Source organism: Chlorocebus sabaeus, chromosome 12, assembly GCF_047675955.1.
Source record: "Chlorocebus sabaeus isolate Y175 chromosome 12, mChlSab1.0.hap1, whole genome shotgun sequence".
Classification (NCBI taxonomy): domain Eukaryota; kingdom Metazoa; phylum Chordata; class Mammalia; order Primates; family Cercopithecidae; genus Chlorocebus; species Chlorocebus sabaeus.
In genome coordinates this window covers 13361637-13380131 of record NC_132915.1, presented here as the reverse complement: position 1 = coordinate 13380131, position 18495 = coordinate 13361637, and the positions used below count along the sequence as shown (strand labels likewise).

Here is an 18495-nt window from a genome sequence, read left to right as displayed (position 1 = left end):
GAGGTTGCAGTGAGCCAAAAAGATCGCACCACTGCACTGCAGCCTGGGTGACAGAGTGAGAGTCTCTATCCAAAAAAAAAAAAAAAAAACTTATTAAGATTATTAGTTTATTAAGATTTGTAGTATGAAGAATTAAGATTTAGATATTTAATTCTGCTATTGATGAGAATTAAGATTATTAGGATTAAGATTTTTTAGTATTTAGGGATTTCTTGTTTTATTGACACAACAATGAGATTTGTCATTATTAGGTCAAGTTATTGGGTCAGAATTATAAAAATGCTGAGTAATTATTAGTGACATTAAATTTAAAGATTGTCAATGTCTGAGATTATTAAAAAAAAGAACTTAGGTATGTACCCCAAATATGTATCTCAAATGTAAGTTGTCCTTAACATTTGCTGTAAGTCTAAAAGTAAATGTTTCAAATCGCATCTTAAGTTTACATATTTTAAGTCTCACTCATGTCTACTCAATTATTTCATATACCGGTGGAAGCTTGAGATATCTTGGCTCTTAAACTACATGGTAAAACATTTGTAAGTTGAAGTATAACTTGGGAACACAGGGAAATACTGATATTGAATTCTATTCCATCTACTGCACTAAAAACAATTTATAGGCCGGGCATGGTGGCTCACTCCTGTAATCCCAGCGCTTTAGGAGGCCGAGGTGGGCTGATCACTTGAGGTCAGGAGTTCGAGGCCAGCCTGGCCAACATGGTGAAACCCTGTCTCTGCTAAAAATACAAAAATTAGCCAGGCGTGGTGATAAGCGCCTGTAATCCCAGCTACTTGGGAGGCTGAGGCAGGAGAATCGCTTGAACTCAAGAGGTGGAGGTTGCAGTGAGCTGAGATTGAGCCACTGTACTCCAGCCTGGGTGACAGAGCAAGATTCTGTCTCCAAAAAAAAAAAAAAAAAAAAATTATAAACAGAAAAGGACTATGTCCTATATATGTAACTTAACAGTCACAATCACAAATACACCAAACTGTGTAAACCTATGTAAGAAAACCTCAGTTTATTTGCTTTCCTGATAATTTTAGTTTTACTTATTTGCCTTGTTAGCATTCATTAGCATGATTGAAAAATTATCAAAACCAATCATTCCAAGTAAATCCCATTCATTCACTCAAAATATAAATTGTAATTACTGAAAGAAAAAAATCCAGCTTCTTGGCTTCCTCTTATGGTGGTTGTACACACTGAGATATTGGCGTCATTGTTCTTTGTTCGTATAGGGATGTGGCTCAACGCCTGGCTCTCACCTTATCTTGTTCTCTTTCTTCTTGGCTCACAAATCTTCCAAGTCCTCCAGACCTGTTCTGGCCATAGGGCATTTTCACTTGAATTTGGACTGGCCCCTGGACTGGCTCTTTCTCTTTGCTCAGATCTTAGCTCCTCAGTGAGGCTGTCCCAGACCACACTGTCCTGTTGCCAGGCCAACCCTCACAGAGCACACTGTTTTGTGAACCATGGGCTCTCCTGCATGGGGCATAGGGCTGGGCATGGAGGCAATACAGAGGGTAGGTATCTAAGAGCTCTGAAAGCCTGGCTGGTAAATACCATCCCCTCTAAAAGGAACCCCACAGGTTACACCTAGGACTTCTTGTGCTAGAAACAAGGAAGTTTTTAAATCTACCTAAGGTTATAGCCAAAGGATGTAGGAGTGGCCTGGGAAAGAACAATGTTTATAATTGATTGAAAAACATAAAACCTTCAAAAATTCATGAGTCTATAATGATACTTAAAAACAGAATCTCTAGGCCAGGCACTGCGGCTCACGCCAGTAATCCCAGCACTTTAGGAGGTTGCGGCAGGCAGTTCGAGACCAGCCTGGGCAACATGACGAAACCCCGTCTCTACTAAAAATACAAAAATTAGCTGGGTATGGTGGCATGTGCCTGTAATCCCAGCTACTCAAGAGGCTGAGGTGGGAGGATGGCTTGAGCCCCGGAGGTAGAGGTTGCAGTGAGTCTAGATCATGCCACTGCACTCCAGCCTGGGCAATAGAGTGAGACTCTGTCTCAAAAAGAGAAAAAAAGAAAAAAAAAAAAGAAAGAAAAAAGGAAACTCTGAAAAAAGCCTAAAAAGGGAGAAAATAAGTATTTATATTGTTCATGAAGAATTGAATTCAGGGTAACTGAATAGCCCCAGTCATTAAGAAGAAGCTATACCTTATATATCGTTGCCAGCAACAAATATAAAAATGATAGAATTTGAAAAGCATGATTTTGTGATCCTTTGAGCAGGGATAATCAGTTGGAATTAAATCACTGGTTGGGTAGCTTATGGGGTGCTGGACATCGTATGGAGCCAAATTCACAGTGTGCAGATGACATATTGCTACAGGGAAAACAGGAAAACAGCATCATAAAGATGTCACGGCTGAGGCAGGAGAATCACTTGAGGTCAGGAGTTTGAGATCAGCCTGGGCAACATGGCAATACCCCTGCCTTTGAAAAAGGAAATAGCCAGGCACAGTGGTGCATGCCTGTAGTCCCAGCTAACTGGGAGGCTGGGATGGGAGGACTGCTTAAGCCCAGGAGTCCAAGATTACAATGAGCTATGATCGTGCTACTATAGTCCAGCCTGGGTGATGGGGTGAGACCGTGTCTGTGGGGGAAGGAAAGACATCAGGCCAATACTAATCCAAATCAACAATTTACTATACATGGGTCCACCAGATATCATGAACTTCTGATGTGGGGTAATATAAAGTACATATTGTCATTTCTGGTTTTGTCTATATATATTTTGATTTCTTTTTTTTTGTAAGAGCTCTGAAGTCAGACTGCCTGGTTCTAATCTTAATTCCCCTATTTCTAGATTGGGATCTTGAGCAGTTTATGCAAACTCTCAGAGCCTCTTAGGGTTTTGTGAGGATCTAACGAGAATACTTGTGCAATTGTTGGAATGGGGCTGGGTACTTAAAACACTCAATACTCAATACGTTAGCTATTATCACTGTAAGTGCCCTATTCTTCCTTTTCTTATTTTATTTTATTTTAGAAAGGTTCTTGCTCTGTCACGCAGGCTGGATTGCAGTGGTGCAATCATGGCTCACTGCAGCCTTGACCTCCCTGGTCTCAGGTGATCCTTCCACCTCAGCCTCCCAAGTAGCTGGGACTACAGGTGCACCCCACCACACCCAGCTAATTAAAAAAAAAATTGCAGAGATGGGGTTTCACCATATTGTTTAAGCTGGTCTCAAACTCCTGGGCTCAAGCAATCTGCCCGCCTCGGCCTCCCAAAGTGCTAGGATTATAGGCGGGAGCCACCTCACCCAGCACCTATTATTTCTTGAATAAATGCATACTATTGTCGTAATAGCCATAGATAGCTATATAGCTCTCCTCCCCCTTCCACCCAGTTCAGCCCATGGGATTCTAGACTTTCAGCATGGGATAATTTGAGAACCATCAAGACATCAGGACCCAAGTTTCAGGCTCTCCTCCCATCATTAACCCATCCCGAAGGCCTGAGGAAGTCAGTTAAGGGCTCTGAACCTGGGCTTCCTCATGAACCTGGAAGAAAAGTGGGCAGGGCCTCCAATCTGTGGCCCATGGGGAGAAAGGTGATACTTTCTTGGGCAGGAAGGTATTGTTCAGTGTGACTATCTGCTAAATCCCTGGGGCATCATCCAGCTAAGATAAAATGTGATGGTTCCCACTCTCAGTAGACAATACACCAATCCTATTTTTCTTAAATTTACAGAAATGAGGCTAGGTGAGGTGGCTCAAGCCTGTAATCCCAGCACTTTGGGAGGCCAAGGTGGGCGGATCACAAGGTCAGAAGTTCGAGACCAGCCAGGTCAATAGGGTGAAACCCCGTCTCTACTAAAAATACAAAAAATTAGCTGAGCCTAGTGGTGTGCACCTGTAATCCCAGCTACTTGGGAGACTGAGGCAGGAGAATTGCTTGAACCCGGGAAGTGGCGGTTGCAGTGAGCCGAGACTGTGCCACTGCACTCCAGCCTGGGCAACAGAGTGAGACTGTTACAAAAATAATAGAATAGAATAGAATAGAATAGAATAGAATAGAATAGAATAGAATAGAATCAAATGAAATCCAGAATGAAACTGAGACCCACCCTGATTCTATTTCCCAGAATTAGTGAACAAATGTTTGTTTACTGAATCCTATAAAGAATAAATATAATTTTTTCATTTTTTATTATCATAATTCTTCCAGAATAGATTTCATAGCACATATCCCCTTGTAAAACACTATAGTGCATTCATTTATGCCATTGGTTGCCTGTCTCCCCTTCTAGACCGTCAGCTTCATGAAGGCCGTGAACTTTGTTTTGTTCCTTGACACTGCTCAAACATGTATAGCAGCCCTGGTACATGGCAGGGGGTTGATAGATATCAGTTTAATTGTTCAAAAATCAAGCTTGGGTTTTGATTTGTTCACTGAATGCAGATTTACTCTATGCTTGATTTCACAATCTTGATCCACAAGAAGTAAAAATATGGGGTTTAGGTGCATAGCCTGTGAAATGAATACCATTTTTCTCCTTCCAAGACTGTTTTGAGACAGGGAAGTGTCACAGCTGTCAAAAGCCTGGGTGAGAGGACTGATGTAATAATGTGTGTTGTGTCACTTGGCACAGCAAGGTCAGGGTTTTCCCCATAATTCTTCTGCTTGTGTTAATTACAGGAAGTAAGGCGGAATCTGGATTCCCAGGCATGCCTCCCTTGTTGGTCTAAATGGGCATGGCTGATCACAAAGGAGCCGACCAAGGCTGAGAGCCTCAGTCCTTGGGAGCGGACTGGGAAAGTGGGCAGGAAGTGGAGACTATGTTTAGCATAGTCATGTTTAGCACAGTCTCGGCAAGAGATGGGGTGAGCCCCAGGCAGCACCGCCTCCTCAAAAGGCTTGTCCCACTCAGTGAGAGTCACATTCAGTGAACAGCAATGTGACACCTACTCTGTCAGGGCCTAGAATAGCCCATGAGACTCAGAAGTTGAACACCGAGCTGTGGGTCACACAGCTAGAAACTATGGCAGCGAGATAACCCAATCTAGGGCTTTCTGCCTTGAAGATGTGGACTTTTCCCACTGCCCTGTCTGCCTTTGGCATCTCCAGCTCCCAAACAAATATGTACGGAGAGCTTATTATGAGCCAAGCACCATTCTAGGTGCCTGGAAGTCATAAGTGAACAAAGCAAAGATTTCTGACCTGATGGATGGGATGCGGAATGCGAGAGAAAGAGCCGAAGGTCATGTCAGGGGTTTTGCCCTGAACTCCGGGATGGAACTGCCGTCATGTGAGATGGGGAATCTATGGATGGGGCAACTTTAGGAGCAGAGGGGAAGTCCTGCTCTTTAAATATTTGTAGAAGCACGCTTTGCCTTTTCTGCCCACCTTATTTTCTTCCACACAGTCCTGCCTCAGCATTAACACCTGTTCTCCAGACAGATCCCTATTAGCCCTTACATCTTTCTCTCTATCCCTGGTTCAAGGAATGGGATTTCAAATGAATAAGACATGCTATTCTTTTTTCAAGGTTAGTCATAGATATTTTCAAAGATGTTTTACCAACGTTAATTCTTATCACCAGTATGTGACCTTACTGAACTTGTTTTAATTTAATTCGATTTTATTTTTTGAGACAGGCTGGTCTTGAACTCCTGGCCTCAAGTTATCCACCCACCTTGGCCTCCCAAAGTGCTGGGATAACAGGTGTGAGCCACCATGCCCAGCCAGACATACTATTCGATAGCGCAATTGGTGACTGGAGTCAATAGTAACTTAATTGTACAATTTGAAATAGCTAAAAGAGTGTAATTGGATTGTTTGTAACTCAAAGGATAAACGCTTGAAGGGATGGATGCCCCATTCTCCATGATGTGATTATTATGCATTGCATGCCTGTATCAAAACATCCTATGGCTGGGCGCAGCGGCTCACAGCGGATTCCCAGGCATGCCTCTCTTGTTGGTCTAAATGGGCATGGCTGATCACAAAGTAGCCGACCAAGGCTGAGAGCCTCAATCCTTGGGAGTGGACTGGGGAAGTGGGTGGGAAGTGGAGACTATGTTTAGCACAGTCTCGGCAAGAGATGGGGTGAGCCCCAGGCAGCACCGCCTCCTCAAAAGAGTTGTCCCACTCGGTGGGAGTCACATTCAGTTAACAGTGATGTGACACATACTCTGTAGGTGTAGTCCCAACACTTCGGGAGGCTGAGGTGTTCGGATCCCTTGAGCTCAGGAGTTTGAGACCAGCCTGGCCAACATGGTGGAACCCTGTCTCTACTAAAAATACAAAAATCAGCTGGTATGGTGGTGGGTGCCTATAATCCCTGCTACTAGGGAGGCTGAGGCAGGAGAATCGCTTGAACCTGGGAGTTGGAGGTTGCAGTGAGCTGAGATTGCACCACTGCAGTCCAACCTGAGCGACAGAGAGAGATACTGTTTCAAAAACAAAACAAAACAAAACATGTACTCCATAAATACATACACCTTATATGTGCTTACAAAAATCAAAAACTATTATTTTTTGAGATGGAATTTCACTGTCGAAGGAAGGCTGGGGCAGCGGCCAAAGGGTACTTGATAGAGTTGTTTATCTGTGTGCACTGTTTTGCTTCCCCTCTTTTTTTTTTTTTTTTTTTTTTTTTTTGAGACAGTATATTGCTCTGTTGCCCAGGCCGGAGTGCAGTGGCACAATCTCGGCTCACTGCAACCTCCAGCTCCCTGGTTCAAGGGATTCTCCTGCCTCAGCCTCCCGAGTAGCTGGGATTACAGGCACGTGCAATTTTTGTATTTTTAGTAGAGGCGGGGTTTCACCATGTTGGTCAGGATGGTCTCGATCTCCTGACCTCGTAATCTGCCTGCCTTGGCCTCCCAAAGTGCTGGGATTACAGGCTTGAGCCACCTCGCCAGCCTACTGTAGGCCTGTAATCCTACCACTTTGGGAAACCGAGGAGGGTGCATCACGAGGTCAGGAGATCGAGACCATCCTGGCCAACATGGTGAAACCCCGTCTCCACTAAAAATACAAAAAAATTAGCCAGGCACAGTGGCTGGTGCCTGTAGTCCCAGCTACTAGGGAGGCTGAGGCAGGAGAATGGTGTGAACCTGGGAGGTGGGAGCTTGCAGTGAGCCGAGATTATGCCACTGCACTCCAGCCTGGGCTACAGAGGGAGACTCCATCTCAAGAAAAAAAAAAAAAAGGAATTAGTTACAAATTCATCAACAAAAAGATTCAGAGGATTTTGATAACTGCATAGAAATCTGATCAGTCAGATCAAGTATTATCAAGTAAGTTCTGCTAAGGCCCTAGGACTCCCTCAACGTGCCTTGTGTGTGGAGGCCACATGAGAAGAGGAGGAAGCCCTACCATGTGGACCCCTAAGATATTTGCCTGAGTCCACTCACCAGGACACCCCAGAACAAAAGGCACTTTCTTGTGGTTCCAGGAAGAATTAATTATTTCTTTTCAGGAAGCACAAATTCCAAGAAGCAAGACACAAGGCCATTTTTATCCCCTTTCATACAATAGACTTTTTTTTTGAGATGGAGTCTTGCTCTGTCACCCAGGCTGGAGTGCAATGGCGTGATCTTGGCTCACTGCAACCTCCGCCTCCCGCATTCAAGCGATTCTCTCGCCTCAGTCTCCTGAGTAGCTGGGATTACAGGCGTGTGCCACCACACTCAGCTAATTTTTATATTTTTAGTAGAGACGGGTTTTTACCATGTTGGCCAGGCTGGTCTTGAACTCCTGAGCTCAGGTGATTCTCCCACCTTGGTCTCCCAAAGTGCTGGATTACAGGCCAAAGTCATCACACCTGGCCCCAACATTTTGTTCTTTACAAAAGGTTTATTTGCTGCCCTTATCATCTACTTACATGTGCCATGGATTAGCCATATTGTGAATGTGGATTATTTAAATGTATGCATATCTTTAAAGTTGAGCAACAGTTACTTTCTCCTTTAATTAGTTTATAAACCACGTGCTTTCTGCTATCTTTGCTGAGAGAAAATAATTTATTTGTATATGGCCTCTAAGTGAGATGACTTTTTCCCTCCCCAAGATGATTAATTTCTGATTTCACTTGCATAGGAAAACAAATAGCTCAGATTCTAGTTGTTAAAGGAAAACATTTCAAGAGTCCACACAGATGAAGTAATAATTCTCTTTGTAATTCACATCTCTATCTAAACCTTTGGTTTTTCTTCTCTACTCCCCTCCTGGATTTCCTCAACCCCTTATCCAAAGTACAAGACAGTCCCTGACACACTATGGCTCCATTTAACAATTTTTCAGCTTTATGAAGGTGTGAAAGTCATACACATTCAGTAGAAACCATACTGTGAGTATCCATACAATCATTGTGTTTTTCATTTTTAGTATGGTAGTCAATAAATTACATGAAATATTCAACACTTAGTTAGAAAGTAGGCTTTGTGTTAGATGATTTTGCCCAACTATTGGCTAGGCATGGTGCACACCTGTAGTCCTAGCTACTCAGGAGGCTGAAGCAAGAGGATAATTGAGCCCAGGAGTTCAAGGCTGCAGTGAGTTACAATTGTGTCACTCCACTGCAGCCTGGGAGACAGAGAGAGATCCTGTCTCTATGGAAATATATATATCATTTTGCCCAACTGTAGGGTAATATAAGTGTTCTGACCACTTATATAAGCTATGATGATAGCTATGATGATAGCTATAATATAAGCTATGATGTTTGGTAGGTTAGGTGTCTTAAGCAAATTTTCTTTCTTAAATTTTTTTTTTTTTGGTGGAGATGGGATCTCACTGTGTTGCTCAGGCTGGTCTAAAATAGCTGGCTCCAAGTGATCCTCCTGCCTTAGCCTCCCAAAATGCCAGGATTATAGGTGGCCTCCTTGCCCAGTTGTGCATTTTCAACATACAGTGTTTTCAACTGACAATGAGTTTATCAGTATATATCTGCGTTCTAGTCTGAAACCTGATTTTCGCTTTTAAAGAGGCTTTAACTGTCTAAAATTAGTGACTGGTTATTTTTAATGGGCAGAAGCAGTTACAGTGCAGGGTGCTATGAATAATAACTGCAGATCTATCTATTAGGTTGGTGCAAAAAGTATTGCCATTACTTTCAATGGCAAAAACCTCAGTTACTTTTGCACCAACCTATAATCGGACACTTGCTAAATCCACTTCATCAGGATTCACTTGCAGAGTCACCTGCCGGACCCTGATGTCTCCATGGAGCCACCACCCATTAAAGTCACTGGCGACTTCTTGCCAATCCATGAGCCCTCGGCAGTCCTTATTCTGGTCCTGAGTCTTGACCCTGCCTTGGTTGCAGTGATCCCACACTTACCCACCCTTTCGTGCCACTCCTCCTCTCTCTGGCCACTCCCTCTGAGTTGCCCTCATGGTTCCCTTTCCTCTGCCCACCTGTGAAGTATTAATGTCCCTGAGGGTGTCCTCTTGCTCTAACAGGGGTTTGTGACTTAGAGTTTCTCACATAAGGTCCATGAATGGAATCCCCTAAAATGATGCAAACATTCCATATTCCTGTCCATGTTTTCTGAAGACAGGGTCCTGAGGTTTCATGATCATTAAGTATCCACGACCCCGTAAGAACCAGTGGAGAGAAGGTAGGAGATGAGGAAAGGATGCAGATGCTCTGCAGCTGTATTTGGAAACTGCCCATTGGACATCTCCAGCTGGATATCACACAGGCACCTCTGATTCAATGTGGCTACAATGAAAACAAACTCCTTAAGCAGTTTCCCATCCCTGTGTTTCTTCTGTATGTGGCATTGTCATTCACTCTGCTTCCCAAGTCAGAACCCTGGGGAGAGTCTCATTTGTTAATTTACCCTCATCTCTTATACCCAACCAATCACCAGTTTGTACCTCTTCATCCCTGGCTGCCTCTCCATCCCTTTAGTGCCTGCCCAATTCAAGCACTCACCTCCTCTCACCTTAACCATTGCCATAGTTTCCTTGCCAACTTCTTGCCTATTGTTCTTATACTTCCATTTCTTCTTCCCATGACTGCTCAAAAGGTATGTCACACATGATGGACATTTGATCACGCCACTCCCCTGCTCAGCATTGCTTAATGGCTCCCTATTGCTCACAGAAGAAAAACCCACCTTATTACTTCATTCTTCAACATGATTTGGTCAGTGTACAGAACTCCTTGTGGCCTCTAGATAATGCTAGGGTTTGCACATGCTGTTTCTCTGCATGGGACATTGCCTCCACGACTCCTTCCTCCTCCTTCATTCTCCACATGCAGGCCACCAGGCAAATCCCCTCATCACTCTAAGGCTGCCTCCTCTTTGAGGTCTTCCTGGTTGCCCCAGGTGACAGGCCAGGTTGCTGGAATCTTCCTACTTACTGGGAGCACCCACCCAGAGACACACCTCCAACCTTCACACCCCCATTTATGCTGTGTTTTCTTTTTTTTTTTTTTTTTTCCCTGAGATGGAGTCTTGCTCTGTTGCCCAGGCTGGAGTGCAGTGGTGTGATCTTGGCTCACTGCAACCTCAGCCTCCCTCGTTCAAGCGATTCTTCTGCCTCAGCCTCCCAAGTACCTGGGATTACAGGCACGGGCCACCATGCCTGGCTAATTTTTGTATTCTTAGTAGAGACGGGGTTTCACTGTTTTAGCCAGGCTGGTCTCAAACTCTTGACCTCGTGATCCATCCGCCTCGGCCTCCCAAAGTGCTGGGATTACAGGCGTGAGCCACCGTGCCCGGCCCTGTGCTGCATTTACATTTTATTCTGGAGTGAGGCTTGAAACCTGAAATGGCTTATGCAAGGCAGTATACTTGATGTATAGAGAACCAAAACTAGATTAACAGAAGGAACAAAAGGCAGGTCTGAGCATCCAAATCTTTCCAAGCTAAAAGGGAATGAGGCAGATGTACAGAGAATCCTAAAACTCACATGGGGGCTCACTCCATTTCATCCCCTCATCGATTCCACTATCACATGCTGAGATATAGTTGTGGCTTTGAGGATTAAACCAGATAGCCAGGTGAAATTGTTCCTAGATCTAAATGCACTTCACAGCAATTACCTACTTTCTGTTGTGTTGAACCCCGATTAGCCTCAATAGAGAAGGCACCAGGTTCAGAGGCCAGAGGAGACTCAGAGCCAGCAAACGAGGCATGGGGTTCTATTAGGGGCTTCCATAAATGGGAGAGAGTCCAGTGGCCGTGGGCTGCACAGCCTTACATACAGTCCAGTGGAAGCAGCTGGATAAGAGAGCCACAACTGCTTGCAAACAGCATGCAGTTTATACACTATTTTCACTTAACACCCTCCTCCTAATGACCCCCAGCTGGCAGCCTTCATGTAACCCAAAACTCAGGACCTCAGTCTCCTGTATGACCTGTGTTCCATGGGGTGGGCTGAAGGCTCAGTGGTTCCTCATAGGCAAGGAATGAATCTTCAGGTTGGCCATGCTGAGATTCCCTAGCTCAGAACACACTCAGGTGCATCTGCCATACAGGGTCATTCTAAGGGTATGTCTAAGCTATTGCTATCACGTGCATTTACCATAGACTTAATTTCCTCTGATGGTCTCTGAAATTCTTGAAAGCAAATACTCTTCAAATTTTTCTCCTCAGGGCCTAGCACTATGCAGAAAACTATACAAGTCCAGCCTCACGATGAGGGAGAACAACTTTTGTTGTTAAGAATAAATTTTTTGAATGATTCAGCGAAATACTGAACTAGAAAGAAGACATTTTCTAATAATTATTTTTTTTGTTGTTACTTTTGAGACAGGGTCTCACTCTCACCCAGGTTGGAGTGCAGTGGCGCGATCTCAGCTCACTGCAACCTCTGCCTCCCGGGCTCAAGTGATCCTCCCACCTCAGTCTCCCAAGTAGCTGGGACCACAAGTGAGCACCACCACGCCTGACTAATTTTTTGTATTTTTGGTAGAGATGGAGTTTTGCCACATTGGCCAGGCTGGTCTCGAACTCCTGACTTCAAGTGATCCGCCTGCCTCAGCCTCCCAAAGTGCTGGAATGACAGCATCTTCTGTTTCCAAGTCAGCATCTCTAGCCCCGTCCTCTCCTCCTTGCTCTGTTTTGGTCTCCGGTTGTCACCTAGGCATTGTTGCGCCAAGCTTTCCTCTCCTGTTATGGAGCATATTGGGCCATGAACCCTCTAATACCTCTCCCAAATCTAGGATCTGGTTTAGGGCAACCGCACCTGACAAACCGATGATCTTAGAAAAATGCACGACTTGTACGATCTAAGATTTCACTTCTAGAAATCTGTCTTATAGAAATACACAAATCCTAAACACACAGCTACAAAGGTGTTCATGATAGTATTAATAAAAGAAAAACACTAGAATAGCTTCTAGAGAAAGTGTTGAATTATGGTATATTCACACCATGAGGGAATAAGTAACAGAATAAGGCACGTCTGTAAGAATTGACCCAAAAGTATTTTGGAAAGTATTGAGGCAATAAAAGGTACAGAACAGTATTTATACTATTATCCCATTTGTGGGCATATTAGGGAGAAAGCATACGTACATATAAATCAAAGTTTAAAGAAGGATTACCAAATTTAAACATCTTTGGGACTAAACTGAAAGCTACAAGACAGGTATGAGCCTGAGAAAAGATAAAGTATTAAATATCAAGAAAGTTTTACGACTAGGCTGTGTGGTGGCTCATGGCTGTAATCCCAGTACTTTGGGAGGCTGAGGCTGGCAGGTTGCTTTGAGTCCAGGAGTTTGAGACCAGCCTGGGCAATGTGGTGAAACCCTGTTTCTACAAAAAATACGAAAATGAGCCGGGCACGGTGGCACGTGCCTGTATTCCCAGCTACTTGGGAGCTGAAGCCAGAGAATTGCTTGAGCCAGGAGAGTGGAGGTTTGCAGTGAGCCAAGATGGCGGTGGAGGTTTGCAGTGAGCCAAGATGGCGCCACTGCACTCCAGCCTGGGCAACAAGAGTGGAACTCTGTCTCTGTCTCAAAAAAAAAAAAAAAAAAAAAAAAAAATCTTAGGACTAATCTTGTTAAATCTCTGTGGGTATGGAGGAGACCCTGATGTGGGAAGGAACCTTGAACCCATAAGGCTTTGTGGCCAGACAGACTGGCAGAAAATAAAGTAAAAGTGCCAGGGGTGACCCTTAAGGCATTTGCATTCTAGGAGCCATGGGAAGCCACTGGGAGGTTTTGAACAGGGGAGGATGGATATGGTCAAGGGTCAGATTGGAAGTTGGGATGCCAGTTAGAAGGATTTTTGCAGGAGTCCAGACCAGCGATTTTAATAACTAGGCCAGAGGTTGTGGCAACATGGAAAGGAAGATAGGGACAGATGGAGAGACAGAGCCACTGAAGATAACCTGACTGTCACTTACTGAGATAACCAACCATACAGATTGGCTGTTGGGTGTCCATAGGGAGCCCTGAAGATGTTTGAGGTTCTCATGGGGTCATTCAAGCATTGAGAAGATAATTGGAATTAGAAGCCAAGTGGGAGATAAAAATGTGAGTTGGCAGGAAGCTAGATATGTAGAGTCAATAAGAGAAAAACATCCAGGATTAATAAGAGCTCCAACATTTCATTACAAGAATTTAATGAGATAAGACATTTAAAATACCGACACAGGCTGGGTGCAGTGGCTCACAATTGTAATCCCAGCACTTTGGGAGGCTGAGGCAGGAGAATTGCTTGAACCCAGGAGTTTGAGACCAGCCTGGGCAACATAGTGAGACCTTGTGTCTACTAAAAATAAAAAATTAGCCAGGCATGGTGGTGCGCACCTGTAGTCTCGCTAATCAGGAGGCTGAGGTGGGAGGATCGCTTAAGCCCAGGAGGTCAGGGCTGCAGCGAGCTGTGATGGCCTCACTGCACTCTAGCTTTGGTGACAGAGCAAGACCTTGTCTCAAAATAAATAAATAATAATAATAAACCAACACAGTGCCTGGAATATAGTAGGTACTTCATAAATGCTAATTTTCTTCCCCTCAAGAAACACTTGCTAAATGAGCTGATTGTCAACAATTAATCCCAAATGAGAACAATTTTTAGGGTTAAACATGCAGGCCGGGTGCGGTGGCTCAGACCTGTAATCCCAGCACTTTGGGAGGCCAAGGCGGGCGGATCACGAGGTCAGGAGGTAGAGACCAGCCTGGCCAACATGGTGAAACCCCGTCTCTACTAAAATACAAAAAATTACCTGGGTGTGGTGGTGGGCGCCTGTAGTCCCAGCTACTCAGGAGGCTGAGGCAAGAGAATCGCTTGAACCCGGGAGGCGGAGGTTGCAGTGAACCGAGATCACGCCACTGCACCCCGGCCTGGTGACAGAGCCAGACTCCATCTCAAAAAAAGGTTAAACATGCAAATAGGGTTACAGGCTATTTCAGAATATGAGCCGTCATATGCTTATTGAGTTACGCAAAGAAGACAGGAAACAAGATTGCCAACTTAAAATGCCTTTCCTGTTTTCAGAAGAAGAACTGCAGTTCTGTGTACCTACTGTTAAGCCATAGATGATCTCTGTGCTCCCTCGTGCCCCCTCTCTGATTTGTCAGTGAAAGGCTCCCGGGATGACAGATTCAGGCCCAGCTCTCCATCCAGAGTGCTCTGTCCCCTGTGAGGATGTTTGTGAGTCCTACCGCCTGGGCGTGATAAACCCATCTTAGAGGATCTGCCTATCCCACCCTGATCTGTCCCACCCTAGGGTAGAGTCCCCCCAAAAGAGGCAATATGAACTTCTGAGTTTTCAGCTATGGAAAAAAGTAAGAAGAAGCTGCACAATGGCTGACATCTGTAGTCCCAGCTACTCAGAAAGCTGAGGCGGGAGGATCGTTTGACCTGGGAATTTGAGGTCACAGTGAGCAATTGTGCCATTGCACTGCAGCCTGAGTGACAGAGCAAGAGTCTGTCTCTAAAAAATAATAAATAAATAAATAAATAAATAAATAAATAAATAAATAAATAAAATTAATTTCTAGTAACAACTAAGGGAAAGGGTTTGGAGGTTTGCTGAGGAGATGCATCTTAGTGATTCCAGTACTTTGTGTCCCTTATTTTAATTAAAAGAACCAAATTGACTTTTCCCGGGACAACTTGACTTATTAGTGTTTTTTGTGTTACTAAAGCTTGTTGACTAGAGAATTTCAGATGCTGTTCTGAAGGTGAGTGAAAGTGGAGTGCAGTAACTTGGATCTAGAGTTTGAGCTTTAACAATTGGGAGGCTGATATGAGGCAGAGACTGGGAAAGGGACAAGTTTGGGGGAGAGCCCCAGGGCTGCATCTGTTAATATTGAGATGCTACTGGACACCCAAGTGGAGATGCCAAGGAGGCTGGAGCTAGAATAAAGTCAGAGCTAAAGATAGAAATTTAGGACTTGGCCGGGTGCAGTGGCTCACACCAGTAATCCCAGCACTTTGGGAAATTGAGGCGGGCAGATTGCCTGAGGTCAAGGGTTCAAGACCAGCCTGGCCAACATGGTGAAACCCTGTCTCTGCTAAAAATACAAAAATTAGCCGAGTGTGGTGGTGCATACCTGTAGTCCCAGCTACTTGGGAGGCTGAGGCAGGAGAATTGCTTGAACTCAGGAGGTGGAGTTGCAGTGAGCCGAGATTGGGCCACTGCCCTTATAGCCTGGGTGACAGAGTGAGACTCTGTATTAAAAAAATAAATAAATAAATAAAATAAAAAATAAAAAATAAATAAATAAATTTAGGACTGATTGTCATTTAAATCAAAGGTGATGAACTTTTTAAATACCATGGACCCCTTTGGCAGTCTGGTGAAGCCTACAGCCCCCTTCTCAGAATGATGCTTTTAAATGCATAAAATAAAATACATAAGATTGCAAAGGAAAACTATATTAAAAGATAAGTAGGTATTAAAAAATTGTGATAAAGTAATATAAATCTTGTATTAATACATTAAATAACAGATTTATATATCTAATAACTAACATAATTGCAAGTAGTAAAAAAGATAAAAATATTTTTAGATGTCTGGAAGAACTGTAATATAATATGAACACGTTTGTGCTTGGTGACAGAGCCCCAGATATGGCAGTACCACTGCTTTATTTATGAATGAAAGAAATATTAACTTTCAGATATAGATTAGTGAAGATAGAATATTTTTTCCCATTCAACTTCATGGATCCCTTAAATGATATTTAAAGCTATGGAACACGATGAAATCTACTAGTATGTAGATAAAGAAGAACAAGCGTTCCTAGGACTAATCTGGGATGTTCTTATATTAGGAGATTGAACGAAGGTAGAGGAGCTTAAAAGAGACCGAGAAGGCACAGGCAGTGAGGTAGGAGAGGAACCAAGAGGGGAGAAGTTGGTAAGTCAAAACAAGAAAATGTCTATGGGAAGGACTCAAGATCTGTATTCTTCATAACCTTCAGGGATTTATTGTGTGCACGGATGATTTAGATTCCTCTTTACTGGACTATTCCCATTGTTCATTCAGCTACTATTTTTCAACCAAAACAATATAGCAAGCAAGGTGTTCTAGGGCTGGGAATACAGAAATAATGATCACTTCCTCTGTGCCAGGCACTCAGTATTCATGAATTGAATCCTGTCACATCCATATTATTATTACTTTCACCAGTAGGTGGGATTAGGGCATTTATCAGAATCATCTAAGCGTTTTGCTAACAAAGGAAAAGAAAAAACATGGCCGTGGGCCACCCCAGACATTCTGAGTCAGAATGGGAAGTTGGGATACCCATGTCCCACCCACTGTGTTTCTAATAAATTGCACAGGTGATTTACATTTGTTTATTTGTTTATTTTTGTAGAGATAGGGTCTCACTATGTTGCCCAGGCTAGTCTTGAACCCTTGGGCTCAAATTATCCTCCTGCTTTGGCTTCTCAAAGCAATGGGATTATAGGCGTAAGCCACCAAGACTGGCCTGATTTCCATACTGACCAAAGTTTGTCTTTGATTTTTAAAATTATCTTTTTTTGTAGATTTAAAAAAATTTATCTTTAATTTTTGTGGGTACATGTAGGTACATGTACCCACAAAAATTATTTATGGGATACATGAGATTGTTTTGATACAGGCATGCAATATGTAATAATTGTTTTGATACAGGCATGCAATATGTAATAATCACATCATGGAGAATAGGCTATTCATCCCCTCAAGGATTTATCCTTTGTGTTACAAAAAAATCCAATTACACTCTTTTTTTTTTTTTTTTTTTTTTTTGAGATGGAGTCTCACTCTGTTACCAAGGCTGGAGTGCAATGGTGCGATCTCAGCTCACTTCAACCTCTGCCTGCCGGATTCAGGCAATTCTCCTGCCTCAGCCTCCCGAGTGGCTGGGATTATAGGTATGAACCCATGATGGCTGGCTAATTTTTGTATTTTTTCAGTAGAGATGGGGTTTCGCCCCATTGGCAGGTGATCCACTCGCCTCGGCCTCCCAAAGTGCTGGGATTACAGGTGTGAGCCACCATGCCTGACCTTTGTTTTGTAGAGACAAGGTCTTGCTATGTTGCCCAGCCTGGTGGTTGAACTCTTGGCCTCAAGTGATCCTCCTGTCTTCACCTCCCAAAGTGTTGAGATTACAGTCGTGAGCAACTGTGCCTGGCCAATTACACTTTTTTAGTTATTTTGAAAGGTACAATTAAGTAATTATTGACTATAGTCAATCTGTTGTGTGATCAAATAGTAGGTTTTTTTTTTTTTTTTTTTTTGAGACGGAGTCTTGCTCTGTAGCCCGGACTGGAATGCAGTGGCCGGATCTCAGCTCACTGCAAGCTCCGCCTCCCGGGTTCACGCCATTCTCCTGCCTCAGCCTCCGGAGTAGCTGGGACTACAGGTGCCCGCCACCTCGCCCGGCTAGTTTTTTGTATTTTTTTTAGTAGAGACGGGGTTTCACCGTGTTAGCCAGGATGGTCTCGATCTCCTGACCTCGTGATCCGCCCGTCTCAGCCTCCCAAAGTGCTGGGATTACAGGCTTGAGCCACCGCGCCTGGCCTCAAATAGTAGGTTTTATTAATTCTTTCCGTTCTTTTTTTGTACCCATTAATCATCTCTACCTCCCCTGCAGATCCCCACTACCCTCCCCAGCCTCTGGTCACCATACTCTACTCTCCATGTCCATGAATTCAATTGTTTCCATTTTTAGATTCCACAAATAAGGGATAACATGCGATGTTTGTCGTTCTGTGCCTAGCTTATTTCACTTAATGTAATGATCTCCAATTCCATCTTTGCTGTTGCAAATGACTGAATCTCATTGTTTTTTAAGACTGAATAGTATTCCATTGTGTATATGTACCACATTTTCTTTATCCATTCATCTGTTGATGGACACTTAGATTGCTTCCAAATCTTAGCTATTGTGAACAGTGCTGCAACAAACATGGGAGTGCTGATATCTCTTCAATATACTGACTTCCTTTCTTTTGGGTATATACCCAGCAGTGGGATTGGGGGATCATATGGTAGCTCTATTTTTAGTTTTTTGAGGAACCTCCAAACTATTCTCCAGAATGACTGTACTAACTTACA

General features: G+C 43.6%; 1 protein-coding gene across 1 annotated transcript in view; it reads right to left on the bottom strand.

Moving 5' to 3' along the window:
* SLC28A3 (solute carrier family 28 member 3) overlaps positions 1–14648 on the bottom strand; it is a 90845-nt gene extending 76197 nt beyond the window's left edge. Inside the window, exon 1 of the mRNA XM_007969614.3 lies at positions 14164–14648. The gene's annotated coding sequence lies outside the window, so the exon portion shown is untranslated. The remainder of the gene's footprint in view (positions 1–14163) is intronic.
* Between the last annotated feature and the right edge of the window lie 3847 nt (positions 14649–18495).